General features: G+C 39.1%; 1 non-coding gene across 1 annotated transcript; it reads right to left on the bottom strand.

Annotated features, from left to right (window-relative positions):
- Window positions 1–407: 407 nt before the first annotated feature.
- LOC141904810 (U4 spliceosomal RNA) lies at window positions 408–542 on the bottom strand. The gene has a single exon (XR_012619213.1). It is a non-coding gene; the product is annotated as a U4 spliceosomal RNA (small nuclear RNA).
- Between the last annotated feature and the right edge of the window lie 20,690 nt (window positions 543–21,232).

The following is a 21,232-nucleotide window of genomic DNA, read 5'->3' on the forward strand; positions in this document are numbered from 1 at the left end:
CACCATCTCCTCCATCATGACCATCTTCATCCCCACCAACACCATCATTATTATCATTATCGTCATCTCCACCACCATCACCATCTCCACCATCTTCATCATTTCAACTATCTCAAACGTCACTGATTCTGAGTAACTAACATGGTTTTTATGAAAAAAGAATTAATCAAAATTATTCTATTCGGAGTTACTAATCCAAAAAGATATATTTAAAGAAATATTTCCTCCAGGAGGCTTCCGTAAAGACATGCCATTTTTATAGTTTCATGAATTTTTCCTAGATCGTCTTGAAATAGGGAATCTGTAATTCCAAGTTTCGTGCGTTCGGTTTTCTGCCAGTTTGATAGGTACCGTAGCCCACAAACAACGATGACTGATCATTGGGACCTTTTCTAGAATTAAAACAGCCTCCTTAGAGGCTTAAAAAATTGCAAAGCCGACCTTACGGTCGTCAGTGCGGGGTATTGGGTATAGTTTTCAACTAGCAATAACCACGTCTCGGATTAACCTCATTGAGTATGGTATCGCCACTGCGCAGAGCTGCCCGCACCAACTAGGCGCGGATTTATATGTTGCCATACCACTCGTAATCACGACGGTGATCGAAACCTGACTGGAATATCGTCGAATAAACATGAATATCTATGCAATAGAATAAGATTAAAATGCAAGTTTTTTCATTGTTTAATTCGATGCAAATATTAGAGCACGACTAAAATAAATTGAATATTTCAGCTGATAATGGAGTTTCAGCGACGGTCCTTTTGCGTAAAGGCGCAAGCAGGCGGCGACCTAGTAGGTTTTTATCACCGTAAAACTGTTCCTATTCTTATCGCGCGTTACATTTGGTTTTTAAGTTGCTCTGATCTTGGTTCAAAGACTAAACTTAACCCTATTGGATTGTTCTTTTAACTTTTCAAGACATGTTTAGCAGAATATCTGAAATGGGTTTCTTTTCAAAAGTTTTATTGTGTACTTTTTAACACATCTTATTTCCTAAATTAAAAGATGCCGATGCTTTAGTCCGGGGACATTTTTAGCAATAGAACATTCAGACAGGATGGAGAAATACCCTATGCGTCTCTTCCGCCCGCAAGTGACAAATCCAAGCTCATAATTGCTCAGATTGAAGGACACAGAGGACTAACGCGGGAACTTAAGGTAGGCAAATCTGCTCGTTGATTCTTACTAGAGCAGACTAGGTCCCGGGTGCTTCGTGAATCAGGGACTCTTCTCTGCGTGTGAACCTACGGGTAGACATACGTGACACAGGCTTACGTGTGTTTCGTGAATACGTACGTTCCCTGGCACTTTATTTTCGCAGGGAAGAGCAGTGAGCGGTCGAAAATATGCTTTTCCTATGATCGATAGAAAGTGAAAATGGTGGTCTATATCAGTACTCATTCTTCATGAAGTGGAGATCAGGACCCAGCCTCACTAAACGGATTATCTCCTTAATCGAACATAAATTGAATTAACGAAACTAAACTAAATAGATTTAGGAGTAACGCTTTTTGTAAGACTTGGCCCTTTGCCAAACTGTATAGATATAGGCTAATGCATTCTCCACTAGTCAGCGCAGTGATGCCACTCATTCTCCATACGGTTAGAGAAATAACAGTATCCAATCAGGTTCAATGAGTAGTCCAATCAGGTTTCTAATGAGTAGTAAGTCGAGCCCTCAGTTCCCGTCCACCGCAGTTTTCAGAGATTTATGGCGCTCTATCGATTGACCTGGATGGAATTATCAATCGGGTTTACGATCTTATCGGACCCGATCTTGTAAATAAAAAAACATATTTTCTACTTAGTCAATCACACTTAAGTATGCAGAATCACGTTTTTATTTAAACGTACCGACTTACCGTATGAGTATATTGATATAGATTAACTATAGTGAATTTAGTAACAGTTTATCCACACAGAGAATGGTACGGTTAAACAACTAATGAGTCAGAAAAGTTACACAATGCCGCAGAAGCCGGAAAAATTAGTGAACCGTTCTGAAACTATGGAGGCGCGCCTGTGGTGTTTAAGCTGCTGAGGAGAAGGGGAATCCTCATAAACCCCACATACCAAACTCAATATGTCATACATCTTACTAATTACCTTCATTTCTCTAAGCGGTTGAATAATTGCCGACGGAAATGGGCGCACTCTGTGCAGGATGACTCAGCTAAAAGAAGCCTCCCCAATGCCCTGTTCGCAGCTTTCCGTTTCCAGCAGCATGCGACTAGACGCTCGCTTTTGTATTCGATGTATCATTTTTCGCCGCCCAGTAGAGAATGCCCTAACCGCTACGAAATCCGAGCGCTGATTGGTCCGCGCCTAACCATCGCGGACGACGTGAAAAAAAATGATCACGTGATCGACACAACGGTCGATCTGATGTTTTAATTAGTATCGATATTGTTCGAGTATCTACGGTGTGTATCCCGCTATGATACAGCCCACCAATACCTGGATCCTCGAATCCTGTGAGTCACACAGAATTCGCCTTGTTATTAAGTATTAATTGTCAGATGAGACTGCCGAGAGTTGGGAGTATAGCATGCGTTAATGCAACTTGACTTTCATAATCTGGATGAATCCTTCGATAAAATCGGCTTATTTAATCAATATCGACCAATAGTTTTTTATCTGTCCATTTTTCGAACGCGGCGCATAATCAGGTAGTCGTATGAATGGGAAGATCCGTGTATAATAAAAACTAGTGTTATTGCCCTCACGAGGAAATTTATCACGGACTTCCTTATATACGATTCGTTCATCACGAAAAAGTCAAGCCTTGACTGTGCGTTTGTCTTGGCAATCGCAGAGTTTGAACAAGATTGCCCTTCCTGGAATTTGAATGACTGGTGTTCATAGGTATTGCGCTTCAATAATTTCATATTCTCCTTTTTGGGCGCCAAAATTTGATTAAACCAGCTTCGTCGTATAAACTCTGGTTTGAACGTTCATGAATTTAAGCAATGTGTAAGGAATTCCCAAGTTATCAATTGCAAAATTTGATTTCCCCAGCTCGTGAAACTCCCTGAAATTCTCCTAAGTGGCCTCCAAAAGTCACTGTCGAAAAAATTTTATCAGGTTACGATTTTATGAAAATTTGATATAATTTTCATGATTTTTTTTGGAAAATGAAAAATGATTTATTCAGGTACCCGGGCATTTAAGATCTGCCCTTTCCAATAAGAAAGTGCCTCTTTTCACGGTGAAAAGGTGCCCTTTTTCTTGGAATAGAACTGCCTCTCCGTAAAGCTCGGCACGGGCCTGTTCCCGTGATTCCATGTCGAAGGACTAACGCCGAAAAAGGGTGCGATTTTAACAGATTTGTTTCACGAATTTCCACATGTTTGTGTATCATATTGTAACAAGCGATATAATCGAGTGAACGTATTCATTTCGATGTCAGACGTTCGCGAATCAATAAGCCGTATTGTGTTTTGCGTTGATTCTGTCTTCTCTCGGACGTAACAGAAAACTTCATTTCCGTATTTGATAGAATGTCTCTTTCTTCTTTGGTCCCTGGATTAATTAAACTACCAGGAAACGTACATACAGCCAATGCATTATATACGGTGATTTCTATGTAAGTAGAGAAATGGCATGTGTAGTCCCTGTATATGGGTTTCTATAATACTCATATTCATTTATCTATTCTCTTTCGGCCAGCTACTACATTTTGTATTTTCAACATTCTTTTTTCAAGGTTCCAGTTTATACAAGCCTTGGTTTTTCTGCAATTTATTTCTGAAATAAATAAATAAATATAATGAAACTATCATCCAAAAAAAGCTTTCCGAATGGTTTGTATTTTTCAATGAACTGCTTTTCTTCTTATTCAAAAATGTATTTGATTCTACGGTATATTCAAAAACAAAAATTTTTGTAAAAATTATAAAATGAATACATAATACTCGAATTACATCCTACTCAGTACATGTAGCATATAAAGGTTTTCGTCGATGTACTCAATTCGTTATCTAAAGAGAAAACTTCAAGTATACACGGTTCAATTCGTTTTAAAGTTAATGGATATGGACCAATAGAGTCCTCGCAACTACGATTTTGTCGCAAGTAAACACCATATTGGACATCGAACAAAATACCTGATTCACATTTTACTACCCCCACCCCTAGCCCACTGAGAAACACGCGGGACATTGTTCAATGTTTCTTTTTCTTCCCCCAGTAGAGACCAGTGAAGAACCTTCGACCAAAAAACTCGTGAAACTCACGAACCCATCAACCCTGTATAGACGAGACGGCTCAAACTACTACGCCTCCTTATGAGATTCACGAGACCCAGTAGTGTCTACGTCTTCATCAAGTACATTAGTGATGTTTGGTAATTTACTATTTTATATAGCTGATGTACTGAACATCAAAAGGTATAAACTGTAATTGGATAAATCTTTGGTAAAAATGCTTTTGTGGCTTCAGGTTTGATTTCTTTCGACTGACCAATAAACAAAAGGAGTTTTCATATTCTTCTGTTAATCGCCGTGTTTTATCGTATTGTGTCTTCTTGTATTTTCTTGCAGACGCCTGACTCCCGGAGTCAAGTCCGGGCGTAATTACGTACTTACACTGCTCGTATAACGAAGTGAATTAAATACCTCGGCAGATGTAGCAATAATTGTGAATTTATTACGCAGTATGATCGAACCAATATCACATAACGATTAGATAAACTGATAAGGGGTTTCATTGTCGACGAATAAGATGATTAGATTATTAGAGAAAGATTAGAAAAAAATGATGATCACTATGGGGAAAAATTCATCTTATGATGATCTTATTAGACTGTAGTATTTCGAACTGAGTTACATAAAAGTATAATTAATGGGCATTGTGGACTAGATTCCTTGTAGCCAAGCAGCACAATTGCGCCAATTGCACAATCACATTTTTGTCAAAAAGTTCTCGGCAGGCACGTAGTGAATTAGAAAGGATTGAAAAGGTCACGTCAAAATGGCCTCAGATTGTACCTCGTATGGCAACTACTTTTTCATAGGGTTGGCCCTCAGACCCCTTTTCTTCACACCCAGTTTCAACGACTTCATAAAACGTCCACTTTCATTAAATTTACGTGCCAAATGCTATGATTGAGTCGGTAAATCAGGCCCGTGCCAATCTATTTGAGGTGCAGTTCTATTTAAAAAAAGGCACTTTTCACCGTGAAAGGGGCACTTTCCTATTGAAAAGAACTCAGAAGAATGTTAGATACCCGGTCACGATACTCATCGATTCAAACGTAATTCTTATTTTCTAGTTTCGTGACGGGAAATTTCTATTTCATCATCGGAGAATCTAACAAAACCTAAACGCGCGCATAATAATTACACGTTAAAACAACAGTTAAACGCTATCGCCACGCAACGCTCGAGTCGAGGGAAAAGCAACGTTCATGGTTAACTTCCCCATCCCAGTACCGCAATACTTACTGGCACTGGAGACTTTCCATATTTTCAAAATATTAAAGCTTCCGTCGTTTTGCCTCCCAACCCTTGTGGCCTCGAAACTCCACAAACTCCGAGTGTTTCATATGGTGTCTGATTCGAGCCATTGCGTAAAATTCCTGGTCTGCAAATTAAGACGCCAGAACGCCAAAACAAAAACAAAAACATTTCTATTGAAAATTCCGTTTTGGCGACTCCGCCAAAATGTAGAATGTCCCGTTTGGTGCGCCAGAATCCATAAGAAATCCGTTTTAGCGTGCGAAATCAATGATGATTCCCCGCTAAAATGGAAAATTGTTTATTTTGGCGAGCCAAGACGGCTTTTATAAGAATAATGTACCTTATTTTCATACCAGGAATTCTACATAATGGCCCGAATCACCCACCATAGTTTAAAGATATTTTTACTGGAATATCTTAATTATTTGAGCCGAATCTTAATGTAAAATTTGATTCGAAGTTAGAAGAAAAACGATCTCCGGGCTGCAGGAATAAGAGTGAATAACAACATAGCGACCGAGAAACGAGCTTCGCTACCCGGAACCAGACGACGATCGTCTTTTCAATATATTCTTCTGATATAATGGACGCGTTGTCTTTCCCGATGTCGGACTAATAGGTGATTTAAAAACGAGAAGTCGATGCAAGTTGATTAGGGGTGTCTTTGTTGTGTGTCTTGGGGACAACTCTCCGCTTCAATTTGTGTAAATTGAATTACGACTGGAACAGACGTTAATTCTATCGGAGAGTCAGGTCCACTGCGATCTGCAAGTCATTTTAATTTCGATTTACGCGCTCGGTAGTTTAGAGACTTATGCCGGATAACGAAGTCAATGGTCCCTGGTGAAATGAACTATCATCGCAGTCTCAACCTCTGGACACAAAGCGCGCATGGATCGTCGCATCACGCAGAACTGACACCGCCAATATATTTTCAATAATTGAGCGTAGACGCTTCAATTTCCATGTCACGCTAAATTCTTACGACGAGACCTACTTAAGTAAACTGCCTGCGTAACATCGCGTGACCAGGATCGTAGAGACCATTTTTTGCAATGGTTCAAAAACGGTTTTTATTTCTAGCGTTGTGTAGCGAAAAGATTAATCTTTATACAAATTATATGCATGCTGACATGTTGATACGTAGTTTTCTTATCAATCAATTCCATCATTTCTATTCGGGAAAACAGCGACAGAATGAGACAAACTTGATAATTTGTTTTCTTTTTTGCGCAGAACGGATCGGTCAAACAGTTGTACTGGTCAACTCGCAACTCAATTCGAATGAATCTAAGATACATGTCTTCGAGGGAACTTCATTTTCCCACCAAACCGTCTGCCCTCGCTACTATACTTCCTAACCTATAACTTGCATCTATCCCTACACCTCAACTTTTTGGCTAGGTCAGAAATTTCGCATACTTGGTGTTGCGTATTCTTAGCCCACTTACTAGCGGTTTATGACATATCCTCCGCACTAGGTCAAACCGCATGGACGTTTGACCGCATAGTAATTTAAGTGTAGTTTAATTAGCTGATGTGGCATTTTCTTTATACGTAACTGTCAAAATAGCTGGAGCATTTTGACCTAGTTTTCATCTAATTTCAATACAATTATAAATAGTTATCTAGGATATTGTTGTATACGCATGTTTATGTAATAACATTTCTGTACGTCAAAAACATCTAAGGCGTTTTTTACATTTCTGATATTTCATTATCTTTATAAAGTCAAGCAGCTGGGGCGCTTGGCCATAATCACGTAGATTAGCCTTATTTTCTTTTTGCAAAATAGAATTTTTCTGCCATCAAAACTTTCTCTATCAAGACATAGCATTGAAACAGCCGGTGACGCAGTTATTTGAATTATCTGTCTCGCTAAATGCTGCGGATTCCACAACAAACAGGTAAAACGTGAAGGTATGTCGCAGACCTATCGTTCGATAATGACTCATTTTAAAAGCCTCTTTGCTCCGGCTATGTTTCCTCAATTTCTCGAAATTAAAAAGAAATCTCCTTACACAAACAGCAAACACACTAATTACAGGAGACATAGCAGCGCAGTCTTAAGTAACAAGTTTGCAGGTATGAGTCAAACAGTGACATTCACAGACTTTATGTTACGCGTATCTAGCTAATGCTAACGGTGTTCATCATTGTTTGTGTGACAAAGATAAGTTTAGGCTTGGGAAGAAGATTTCTCAGAGTACGTATCTTACCTATACGTGCCGTCCTATCATATAAGTAAGATATATTTATTTCATTTATACATCTAAACATACATGTAATTATTTACACTATTTCTTACGAGAAATTCATCACTATATTCATTCCTAATGGTGATCTTTCATTTCCTTCTTTCATTTCTACCATCATTACCTCAAGTAACCGTTTTTTAAATGCACCTATTACCCATGATCTTGTTAGTAATTGTGCTTTTTAAAACTATTCCAATATTTCTCTATCATTGTCATAATTATGTAGTAGACATTAAAAATAGCAGTCTAATCTATAACAGAAAATATATTATTATTATCATTATTATCATTATTAAGTAACTGAGATAATTTCTCAACTTAACTTCTCTATTTTGATGCTATCATGGTCACTGCTAGACCGCTGTCTCTCCTACTGCTTTTTCACTCTAAAATGTGTATCTATTTACTTAGGGGCTAGACTTAGACAATCCATATGATGTTTTGAACCCCTGACGCGCTCATAATGTATGTACTTGGTGTTTGTAATGTAATGAAATTTGTATTTAATCGATGAATTCTAATATACTAAACTAAACTAAAACTAAACTACACTTTCAAAGCAATATCTTGCAAATATTTCACTTGGAGAATCGCCGCAGTACAGAGGGGCAACAAAAGCGTATTTCGCCCGATTCAGTCGATTTTGAAAATTGCACGAAATATTCGCAATAATCACGCCCAACAGATATCGTCGAGCGAACCACCACATTCTCTATCAACAAATCGGAGGTATCGTCGCGACTCGCCATTTTGTACGCGTCACGTGATCTACTTCTTGTTGCTCAGTGGCGCACACCATTCAGACGATTATCACGTGCGCCCAGACTTATCAATTCCAAGCACAGAAAAATATGTTCGTGTACCCTTAGCCAGTATATATCATTGCTGTGGTTTACAATAAGAGCAAAAATAGAAAACTATCTAAAAATGTTTCATTGTATTCTAAATTCACTGCTCCTTATTGGATGTATTAGTTTATTGACTTTTTTTGTATTTTTCCTGGTGTTTTTAGGCTGCGATATAATATCTACTTAAATTGATTTCTTAGTGTCCCATTTCCGTGTTTCCCCGCTTGTGTGCGTTGAGCTTAGTGCAAAGATGATTTTATGTTGAGCTGATATCATCCTTATTTCTCCTCGATGCCCGTACACTAATGTTCATATCAACGCATTGATTCTTAATGATTCAACAACGAACAACGAGTGAGTGTTGTCGAATGCAACTTTAATGTCTGTTCAAACTATTTTCTTTTTTCAATTCTATTTTAACGATTGCCGGCAGTCCCAAAGGCGTCCGGGGACAAAGCAATTCAACGGGCATTGTCATATATATTTCAAACTACCCCCACCGATGGGGAATAGATTGATAACCTTTGATGACAAGTCCCCTAGCGAGGCCATCAAGTATTCTTTAATCACACTAAAAGCGTGTCTCAATCCGCTCATAAAATGTCACTAGTCGCCGTCACAAATGACCAGACTGTCGTTTGTCGCGCTATCGACGTCTCTGATCTCAGTTACCGCTATACCCATTGTGTTCATATCTTGCGAGACCAGCTTCCAGCTTTTTCTAATCTCCCACAATTAAGCGGGAGTCAGTCCGGGGGACTTCTATGCAATTATTTCAGCATATATACGCCGACATCACCCCTGAGTCAACGGGGCCATTGTTGCTCGGACGCTAGGCGCATCGGTGTCGTAGAGTTAATTGAATTTGTGTATCCATTTCTTATCAAAACTCACCTTCATAAAAAAAACTGCTGAGTCAGTGGGCGCTGTATATACTACTACACGATATAATCCGCGATCACACGAGCGTTTTGACGCGGGCCAAGTTGGCTCGGCCAAGTTCGGCCCATTCACGCGGGTACCAGGTGCCAAATGGACGGGCATTGTCTGTTTGGCCCGGGTCAGACTCTAGCCAAAATTAAGCACGGTGAAATTTTTGCGTGTGAATTGTGAACTGCTTCTGGAGGTGCTCCAGTTCGTTTTGTGGATTAGAATATCGCACTGTTTAGTAACGAGTGAGCGGTTTGCGTGTGAATGCGCTTGGCTCGGGTCTGATCCGTGTCAATTTTGCCCGGGCCAAATCGTCTCCATGTGATTGCGACTATTGAATCCATTACTTTTCTACGAGAATGATTCGATATCATCATCTACAACATCCAAAATTACTGTAATAGTTAGTATTGCATTAAAAGAAAATCTATTTGATGTAATGCCATTGTTCCAATTTGGTACAAGCGGCTTCTCACGAGTCACGAGGAAAATAATGTTTCTTTCGTGTGAGTAAGAGCAAAATGAATCTAACGATTGCGACCACTTAAATTTTCCATTAATCTTTGAATTGTTGTATAAACGATTATTGCTTTCGAAGAACAGTAAACGAGATGAATCATGTCCGAAACAATGACTCGAAACCCAAATATTAATAAACCCTATATCTCATTAATCGAATTCTTCTATTTCAACTATTACGACTTGACAAACACCCAGTTTCTCTTGTCTGCACTCATCACGTGTTTTATAACGTTACTATTGATGTAAGCCGCTGTTACAGTTTCTGTGTCAACAATTCGAATCGTATAATAGCCGGAGAGAGATGGTCGTTGAAGTCGGCGCGCGTTTGCTCGCGCGATTGTTTCGTGGTTCATCGCGGTTTCCACAATCGGCTTACCGTAAACATCGAGGATTTCACATCTGGGACCATGACGTCATTCCTTGAAGAGACAAATACAGAATTATGTTGTTTTCTTCAATATTCGAATGCTAACGTGTGTGGCTATGACGTAAAATACCTGACACGTAAACGAGGTCACGGGGCGGATTTATAGAGGCGGTGCGCAGGTCGTAGATTTCTTGTATCGAGTTTTTTTTTAAGAACATTTAAAAATGTAAGGAATTCTAGAATCCATTTTTTGAAAACGATGATTTTAAAAGCAGGAATTAAGGTAAAGGTATCTTTCTACTTATCTGAGGCTTAGCATCTTTGCAAAACACGTCGAAGTAGCTTTTGCCCCTATTACCCAACCAATAATCAAACATTGAGATCTACCCAAGTACAGGTGTATCAGTATTTCCGTCACCTTTCCTGATCGACCTACACATCTTGACGCCTACACAGCTTATTGTGGTCACATGCCTTACTACGACACAGAGCGCAAGCCAAGAAGAAAAATACCAGATTTTTTTTCCATAAGTCGGTTTTAAGATATTCAAGCTACAGCCACTCGTGTGCCACACAACAGTGGCGGATCAAGGGTGGTTCGAACCCACCCCTTTTTCCGGATGAGTGCCCTTCAGAGAATTGACGATGAAAACACACACACGTTCATTGAAATATTTCCCGAGAGATCTTGACTTAAATGCCCTTGGATTGCATGAAAAGAAAATGTATCTCAATTTGCATACTCTTCATTTGTCTTCCGCACTCACGGCGCGCATTCCGAGTGAACCAACCCATGTCAAAAACCTAGATTCCCTGCTCGGCTGAGTTCTCACGAGTCTCCTGGTGTTCATTCGTTCAATCCTGTTTCGATCCAGGCAGGTGTGGTGGTTTGGTAAAGCACCGAATCAAGGGAAATTTACCAATCAAACAAATAACAGGGTCAATCCCGATTTTGAATTTAAAAAAAACCGCATGACTGCAGTCACTGCCCAGAACTTTGTTTGTTTGTGTTTGCCATATTTAGTATAGTAGTATGTTTATTTTTCATAACTCATACATACAATGTCACATTTGGACAGGTTTTGAGTGCACTATATGGTTATGAAGGATCCAGTGCTAGCCAGCTGGCTGCGCTTAGGATTAAGGCACTGGACCTTGTTTAAACCGTAAGAGAGGTATCATCATCTTGTAATGTCAGCCACGTAGTGATATATGTAAATTGTTCTGATCGAGGCCAACGATCGAACGGAGAACGAACATTTTTCCAGTCCATGTGATTTAACACAGGTAGATAATACTCTCGTATAGGTCTAGTAGTAGTCTTATGTATCTCCTGCCTGGGAATAATATTGATAAGATTTTCCAGCGGCGGCAGTGCGCACGTTTGACTCAGAGCACTATGCGCCCACCTGCTCTTTTCACGACACCCGTCTATCTTGTCGTCAGCCGATAAAACACCGCCGTAACCGGGAACCAGTCCAGATGTTCCGTCACGTGTCAAATACACGCGTGGTCCTAGCTAGCAATCGAAGAAAGCTATACATGCGATGACACTTGCATCACCGCGGGAGAATAAAAGTAAAATGTTTCTTTCCCGCGCTATTGCACAGCCTTCTTTCGAATAAGAAGGACATGTAGAGCCGATGATAGAAAAAAGGTTAATCACAGAAATATACCTCAGCTGCAGTAATGTCGATAGTTTCACATGATCAGTCATCCACTCTCAGTTTAACCATTGTGTTTTTATTTTCCATTTTAATCATCCATTCGAATAGTAAATGGAAGGAAAGCATTTCGAGTATATTATAATGTATATACAAACCTGTCCCTTTGGGAAGACCCTATGATTGACATCGAATAAATTATTGGTTCCGTTCTTTTCTTCACCTTCATCATTCCTGTACCCGTATCGCTAACTGTGGCAATCCAGGATTCCACGTATGGCAGGCGAGGATCCACCAGGTTCGCTAGTAGTTAATCGGTCATCCGCGTTCTATTTCTTCTACATTTCAATTAAAACTGAATGAATTTTCTCTTGAATATTTTGGAAACTATACCCATCTAGGTAGAAACATATTGATTTATTGTATATTGGTGGGTCGTATGATAACATATACGAGAGGTATTTTTTGAAAAATTAATAATTAAAAGAATACGATTCACATAGTCCTATACTTTTAAAACTGTTTTGTAATCAAGGTATCTAAAATAGCATTCATCGTTCGGGAACTCTAGACGTCGATTTAGCAGGCAGGAGTCTTTCCCGAAATAGACGACTGAAATGCACATCTGTGCTGTCGCATAAGAAATAATCTTACTAGAAATTCAAAGATAAATACAAATGAAAAGTGAGATGAGATTTCTTTTCTAAAGAACAATGGCCACGGGCTCCACACGGTGAATTCAGGAAATACCAACAAACTTTTCTATGTAAAATTCAAATTTTAATTTTATGTGACACACTAAGATATTACAGTATCTATATATGCCCTAGCCGATTATGTGACTATACTGACACTATCAATTTATGAAACTTCATAAAGAACTGCCTGTCATTTTCAAACCATTTGAGATAAATCAGCCAAATCTTCAGGAGAGATGGATTACTATTATACTTTTCACCACAAAAAAAATTACTTTATTAAAATCCAATTACCATGACTCAGTCTATTGTTGAAATTTCTCAGTACGTTGCCAATCATCTGAGTTATTGCAGATGTTTCTCTTGAAATCATCAATAGTTTCTGGTTTGTTTTGGTACACTGTATCCTTCAGCTAGCCCCACAAGTATAAGTCCAGTGGATTTAGGTCAGGCGAGTATGGGGCCCAGTCGTTTACAGTTTACAGCGCTGTGATTATGTCACCCAAATGCCTAGGCAGAATATCAATTGCTCTGCGTGCTGTAAGACATTGCGCACCATCCTGTTGGAACCACACTGGATTAAGACTTCATCTAGACATCTACGAAGTTTTGTAATAGAGTACTGAATCGGCATCTTATGATAGCCGGCCCCATTCATAGTCAGCATTTCCTTTTTTGTCAAAAAGTATAGCCCGATTAAAGGCCCACTTGATGACCTCTGCATGACAAATCGAAAGATTACACCTCGTAGACAACCGATAGCTCACTCGATGACTTGGCAATCAAATATGGATTCTTAACCCCGAAATCTATGGTTCAGATGGAGTATACACGGTGTATCATGAAATGTATCATGCCTATGATAGTATTTCAACAATCCATCGGGCAAACATCCGGGTCTACCAACCTAATCCCCCCCCCAAAAAAAAAAAATTGATTATATTTAATGAATTTCTTTTCTTAAAACTTCGGTAACACATTTTCTGAGACACAATGTATAGCGAGTTGTTATTCTTGATTGTGGGTGTATGACCTAACAGTACAATGTCGATTTAATCTAAAGTAATCTAAACGGTATATCACAGTCAAGGTTGTTTAACTTGAAGGAGGCGTAGCCGGGTTTGAGTCACGCAGACCCGTTCTGTTTCTAGTAATTACAGATGCGTGGGGAGACAAACATATCTCGTTATTTTCAATTTATATCGAGAACAAAGCCCAACAAATCATTGTTCATTCCTGATTTCAGGATTTAGAAATTCAATTAAATTCCCAGTAATGAAATCAAAAGTACATATTTGCTCGTATTTGCTAAGACATTTGGTGATACCATTGTACTACCTGAGACCTCGGAGTAATCAGACTGATGCAGGCTCAATCAGGCTCAGGATCACACGGAGACGATTTGGCCCGAGCACAGTTGGTACGGATCAGGCCCGAGTCAAATTTGGCCCGTGCCTAATTAGAGAGCGCGTTCAAACGTAAACCACTCGATGCAATGTTCAAAGCGAAGTGAGTCATTTCCGGAACCAGTTGCAATTCGAACGCAATCATTTGTCCCTCTCCAAAATTTGGCACGGGCCCGCTCCGAAGGTTTTTGATCGGGCCAAATTTGGCAAACAGGCACGGGCCCACATGGTACCCGTGTGAAATTTTTTTTCGGGCCAAAACGCTCTTGTGATCGCGTCTGATAAATCAGTCTTACTCGGTCACATACGTGTGCTGCCATACGTGTGCTTAGGTCATATTTCGGTCCTTCAAGAACTTCCCCAGTCATTTCTATAATCTACCACGTGATTCAGTTGGCGCTGCCATCTCACTCGCAGCCACGAGGTAAATGGAAACTAGGAGAACTTGTAAAACAGCCCCTCGAACTAACTCGTGTAATCATGGCTTACTGTTTCAAATTAAGCAACCATTTAACGTGGGGAATTTTAGACAAATAACCGAGATCTCGTCTTACCAGTATTCAGAACGTGTTTGGTTAATTTCAGCGGCGATGAACGTGTGTACAGGTAAGACCAGTCGTGTCTGCGTGAGTCACTGCGACCTGAAGACGCCAAATACACCGCCATCCCTTAGGAACTATTCTACCCCTGGTAAGGATTGTATTATCTGTTAGTCGAGGCGCCGCTTAAATCCACCAACAACCGGTGACTCATTGAGAGACATATCTCAAAAACTTTTCTTCAATTTCTTCCGACCGGTTAATCCGCGGTGCTATGACAGGTAGAGACAGAGAGAGAGGGAGAGAGAGAGAATGTAGCATTAATTAGTCTATTGCGTACAGAACCTTTTCATCCGATTTTCTATTTCGTAATTAGAAAACGATGAGTGTTGTGTGTGTGTGTACGTACAAGGCTCTGAGCCTCGGTTGTGAACTCACCGATGTCCGTCTAGAAAAAAAAACAAGATATAGACACGCAACTGTAGTAAAACACTAGGTGGAAAAATTGGCAGATTGTGTGTGGAAATGCTTGGATGTTGGGTGAATTGCATCATACACTATATTGTGATCTACCGTCTCCTATTCTTGTACCGATATACTCACCGATTCAGGGCGTTCATCATCAAGGTTTTTATCTAACCCGATAACAGGGAATCGACACATCACGGTTAAAGGTTTTAAACAGCTGTAATTAACAAGAAGTTAGACATTGTGAACATATTCACTTTACTTAACTTATACATTTAATACGTTACATGCTTTATTGACAGACTCGAGGGAAAAGTTTCATCACCATTACGCAGGTACTACATCAAGCTGTACTAAAGGAACCTCTGCCCGAAAAGCCACTTAGTTGTATTAATGTACTTAGAAGCGCACTTTCTCGTACCTACAAGACCCGGGTTCGATTCCCGGTGAGTGTCCATAATTTCACTGTCAATATTATCATCGCAACAACCCAACAAGAACCTGCAGTCGTCATCTAAACCCTTTTACCAATATCCTATTTCACTTTCCACTGAGCATCACACAGCTCGCCATCCCGAATAGATATATTTTAGTCCATTTCAGAATAGAGAAAAAGGTTGATTTATTACGTGACTGTCCCTTTCTGTGTGATATGAGGTTTTTTGCATTATCAAAATCATGATTTTCCCATTATGGCATCTCCCCTTATGGCTTGGAGATGTCCTTTTCTCAAATTGTATTTATGTGTGTATATTAATTATTTGTTATTAGAGAGAATAAAGCATTCATTCATTCATTCATTATAAGACCCTCAATCTCGATGTAGATGTACGTAAAATGAACGGAAGTATCAAATAGATTTGACACGGACAATGAAAAGTCGCTTGTAAATGATGCATATATGTAGTAAATATGGTTGGGTGATGCATACACGCTTGTCACAGCTCCCTTTGCTGAGCGCACTTATCGGCTCATGCGCAAAATGTGCTCGAAGGCCGAGATTTATCAAACGAATAAACAATAAAATCAACAATTCAGAACACAATGATAATTGAGCTCAATTCATTTGAGTTGCGAAACGTCTTCATAACCAACAAAACATAACAAAAGACTTCATTTAGCCTTCATTTAACTATTGGCGTCTGGAATCGTCCTACGCGATTACGTGTAGATATTGTCAATGTCCAATCGTTGAGAAAAAAAACGCTGTAAAATTTATGTGAACAACTGAAGCGAACACAACTAACAATCAATCTTACACCTTACTGTCTGGTAAACTAGAAATGTAACGCTCATCCGGGACACGTCGCCCGTAATGTCATTTCGGTGGAAATTCGATAAAACGTCAGAATACCATCTGGCGACGTTTTTTACGCTTACGTTAACGCTTAACGCGGCTCTGCGACGTTCTTCGTCAAGCGTTATCATTCCGTATTACGTTATTCCCCTTAATTATCTCATAATATCTGCAGGTCTGAAAATAATTGTCATATCGGCGCATCTTACTGTCAAAGCCTCGGGGGTGACATAAATAAAATTATTTGACACGGTTTAATGCAGATTCATTCAGATACTCGACGGACGCGTCTCAGACAATGGTTACAAATCTCCCGTACGATTCTAATGCGCGTCTACGCAGGTTTTAATCGACTCCGCGGATCAAAGACGAGTGTCTCTCGATCCGTAACAACTACTGTTTATTAACGTAGTCGTGTTTATCCGTCGATAACATCTTGTTCGACGAATTAATTATTGCACCCATATACTCTAGATCGGGATCGACCGTTTCATCGCAACGAAACGAAAAGTCTCGTTGGTTGTCCCGCTTATTTATCTTGATTCGATTCGCCGTCCTTATACAAACCCGCTACACCTGCCGGGAACAAAATAGGCATAGTTGGTTTCCAAATTGGAAGTACAGATATAGTTGGATGGTTGGTTGATTTTTTTAGTTTTGACAATTTTGATAATGATAATAATAATAGTTATGATAATGATAATAATAATAATGACTTATTTTCTTATATAGCGCACTCTAGCAATTTAAGTCGCAGTGCATTTAGGAATTTCGGTTCCGGTGTCATAATTATGGTGGCTGATAAGGGCCATCAAAATATTTCCAGACAAAAAATAATTTTGTCATGAAAAATAATTTTCCATCGAAAAATATTTTGTGAGTGAAAAATATTTCGTGAGTGAAAATAATTTTCCATCGAAAAATATTTCGTGAGTTAAAATAATTTCGTCATGAAAAATAAATTTCCATCGAAAAATATTCGCGAGTGAAAATAATTTCGGTGTGAAAAATAAATCGCCTTCAAAATATTTTTTGTGAGTAAAAATATTTCCATCAGAAATATTTTCCTATGTCTAAAAATATCTTTGCTGTAAAAATAATTTCGGGTTTTCCCGTTTTCACGCAGCAGTGTTTGTACCGTCAAGTATGTAGTGTGTATGTAGTGTGTTGAACGGGACATCAAGTAAAAGATGTCTTAGTTTTCAATCCTACGGCTACAGCAACTTGTATCCGTTATTTTTGCCCTTTTTGTTGATATGAGGATTCCATTACATTGACAAAAATGGTTATTTCTAGATGGACCGGAGGAATCAAAATCAAGAGCCCTAATTTAATTTGATTTTGACTGTACAAAGTTTTGGCCCTAATTTGTGTTCACATGGACCCGATGACGGCACCACCATCCCATCCTTCCTAACGTTAGGTCTCAAGGATTCGTCACGACATTTTCGGATCAAAACCAATGCTCTACCCAACTACTCTGATTTTACATGAGAGCTGTGCGGTATACCCTGTGTAGTTCATGCACGCAGTGATACTATACTTAGGGCTAGTAGCATGGATGAAATAAGTTCAAGTGAGACAGTTCAATCGACAAGCGCGCGCGCACACGCGCGCATTAGCGGAAAAACCCACAATTATTTCTTACACAGCAAAAGTATTTTAGTATCGGAATATATTTTGAAGGACGGCGATTTATTTTTATAGCAGAACTATTTTTGCTCAGCATATATGTTGAAGGTGATTATTTTCATGAGAAAATTATTTTCGCTTACGAATATATTTTGATGGAAATTTATTTTGCATAGCGGAATTATTTTCACTCACGAAATATTTTCGATAGAAATTTATTTTTCATGAAATTATTTTCATTCACGAATATTTTTCGATGGAAAATAATTTTTTATGACGAAATTATTTTCACTCACGAAATATTTTTCGATGGAAATTTATTTTTCATTACGAAATTATTTTAATGTCAGAATATATTTTCATGGCCCTTTTCAGCCCCCATACATAATGAAATGCCTCCCCTTTTTCATGCCCCCTTACAATGGATCTCAGCAGCCCCATTATCACTTTCAATTCGTCAATCTTTTTTTTTGGGGGGGGGGGGCAACTGACATCGGCGGGTATCGGATTCAATGACATCGGTTCGTCTCAACATTTTTACATCCAGCTGGAACTGACAAGCGACTGATTATGATTTATTTTTGTTGTCCGCCTGAAAAACATCGAGATTTGAAAATTATCACATTATAAGGGTTTAAGATCATCTACTGTCCATTATTACGTTTTTGTCGTTTTCCTTGTGTAAATAGCCGGAAAGATTGTCGTTTCTCGGGTAGAAGTAACTCGGCGGTAACCTTAAGGCGTTTTTAGCAACTGCACGCATAACTTTTCTCGAGTTACTTGCTTTTAGAGCCTACCTGTACACGGGAAGTCTTTCAAACTTTCCATTGCTACGAACACGTCTGAAATATAATGCCAAATGCAACGGATTAATCAGACGATCGCACATACGTAGATCTACTACATTGGCCTAAAAACAATTTATTAGAGGAAACGTAGTTTGTCCAATGGCAGTGTTTTGTTTTGTATGTGGATTATTTGTCAGTGTGTGATGGAATTAAGCCAATACTCGGTTCGTCCTTGGGATGAGGTGTATGTATAGGACGATTGCCGTGAAACGATCCTGGATTTGAAGCGATGACACGCTCAGCTCATTGCAACTGTAGCAATTCCCTCTAACCTTCGGGTACCCGGTAATCAGACTGATTACTCCAAGATCTAATCGATCACATGTTGTCGGCATTCCCCCCCCCCTCTTCTCGACAGGATCCCAACAGATGGCATTGTGTGGGACTGTTGCATAGTACCAGCGTCAAATTCCATCAGGTTCGAATCCCAGTCATAGGATGCTGATTTTGGAGGTCAGGCCGTGCCTGAGATTATCATTTTCTTAGCTGTCAATTCAAGACAATTCAAAAAGTACGTTCGGTATTCACTTAATCTTCCTTCGCAGACATGTGTACGTTTTCGTCGAGCTATTGATTTATTGTTATGATTGGCATGTAACCATTAACTCTAAACCTAACCTTAACCTTTAAATCTTATACTAACCTTAACCATAATGCCCAACCGAGATCCCGTAAGAAAGGCCACAGCATGTAATTAGAGTTAAATGCACTTAATCCTGTTCATTTTATCTTGTATTAATGCCTTATGGAAACTTGACCGTTGCGACGTCTGCTAAGCCAACGGTTGTCTAGCACCAAGGGCACTATTGCAAGGGCAAGTAAAACGTCCTTGGGGGATTTGCAGAGTTTTGTCTGGTTTTTTGGTGGATCAGCTGAAAATAGACTGGTATAGACTGAGATGACCGTAAGCCTGAAAAGGCAGATCGGTTAGGTTGACTTGGGTAGATTGACTGGGTAGATTAACCAATGCATGGGAAATTGACGTATAGTCATAGTAATGTAGGCACATTTGTAGACCAAGGATTTAAAGCCTTGCACTATATCCATTTTCTCCATACATGTAAATATTAGATAATTTGGTAACTCGCATTAGTTTTAATCTTTGTCTCTTTCATCGTTATCCTATGTACCAAAAATTTTATACACACCATTTTTTTCATATGATTTTTGGTACATTTGTGAATTTTGTTTTTTTTTTGTTATCAATAATCGTGCAAGATTTCATGATAAATATATATTGAATTGAATTGAATATGTATTCTGCGTTTAAAAACGGCAGTTGTAGAAATGCAGGAAAATGCCAGAGGTAAAAAAATAACTGGTATTAGTGACAATCCAAACGATACAATATAGTTTAGCAGAATTTTCGGCAGAAGTGTAATTCATCCCGCGCTCACCTCTGATAGGAAGCCTTCAGAAGCTTTGTCGGTTACATTTCAATAACACGGGTTTTTTTCGTACAGTACTCATTTTACGATCTTAGACTTGAAGCGCGGGTTTAACGCGCTCTGAAATGCGCTATCCGCATTTCAATGCTTTTACCAGCTACGTTTCTCTAAGCTATGGTTATCGGATGTCTCGTGAACAATAGCTTACCGAGAACTTTCAGGGAATTTGACGCTCGCAAGGGACTCATTATTCTGCCAGATATGCCCTGGCAAACCTTAGATATCACGTTAAAGCTTCATTTAAATTCAACCTGTGCGCCGTGTAATGCATGAATTTATTTCAATTCCGCCTCCAGAATTTATTCGTCTCTCCACTATTCTAATGACACAATAGGGAGTCGAGAAAACGAATTTTAATATTTCCCCCTCTAATCAAATATGGCAGAATCTTCTCGTTTTAAAAACAAATGCGGTCGTGGCCTTGATAGTGGAATCGGGATATTTTGAATTTCTAAATTCTTAACAAGTGGAAATCTACAATGTTGATCCAAAGCGTTTATTGTCTGACGCTTTGATGTCCACTGTGTTGGGTTTTACTTCTTAATTCTAAATACCGAGATACATATTGATTACGGGTTTAGCTCAGATGTGGTAAAATAATCGAAAGTAAGAGCGATAGCAAGTTACGTCCAATTTATTCCAAGTCAAGAGACGGAATGAAAGAAGGAGAACACGTGCTTATATAAGCACTGATTAGTGATGAGCCACTGGCCAGTCCGGCACAAATAATAAGTACCTTATACAGACTGTTCAGTGTACTGTTAGGAATATAAAATCAATACTCGTATAGGATCAAAATATGAATATTGCGAATCATAAAGTTATTAAGATATTGAGTTATTGAA

The sequence above is a fragment of the Tubulanus polymorphus genome, chromosome 4 (genome assembly GCF_964204645.1).
Source record: "Tubulanus polymorphus chromosome 4, tnTubPoly1.2, whole genome shotgun sequence".
In the NCBI taxonomy this organism is placed as follows: Eukaryota; Metazoa; Nemertea; class Palaeonemertea; order Tubulaniformes; family Tubulanidae; genus Tubulanus; species Tubulanus polymorphus.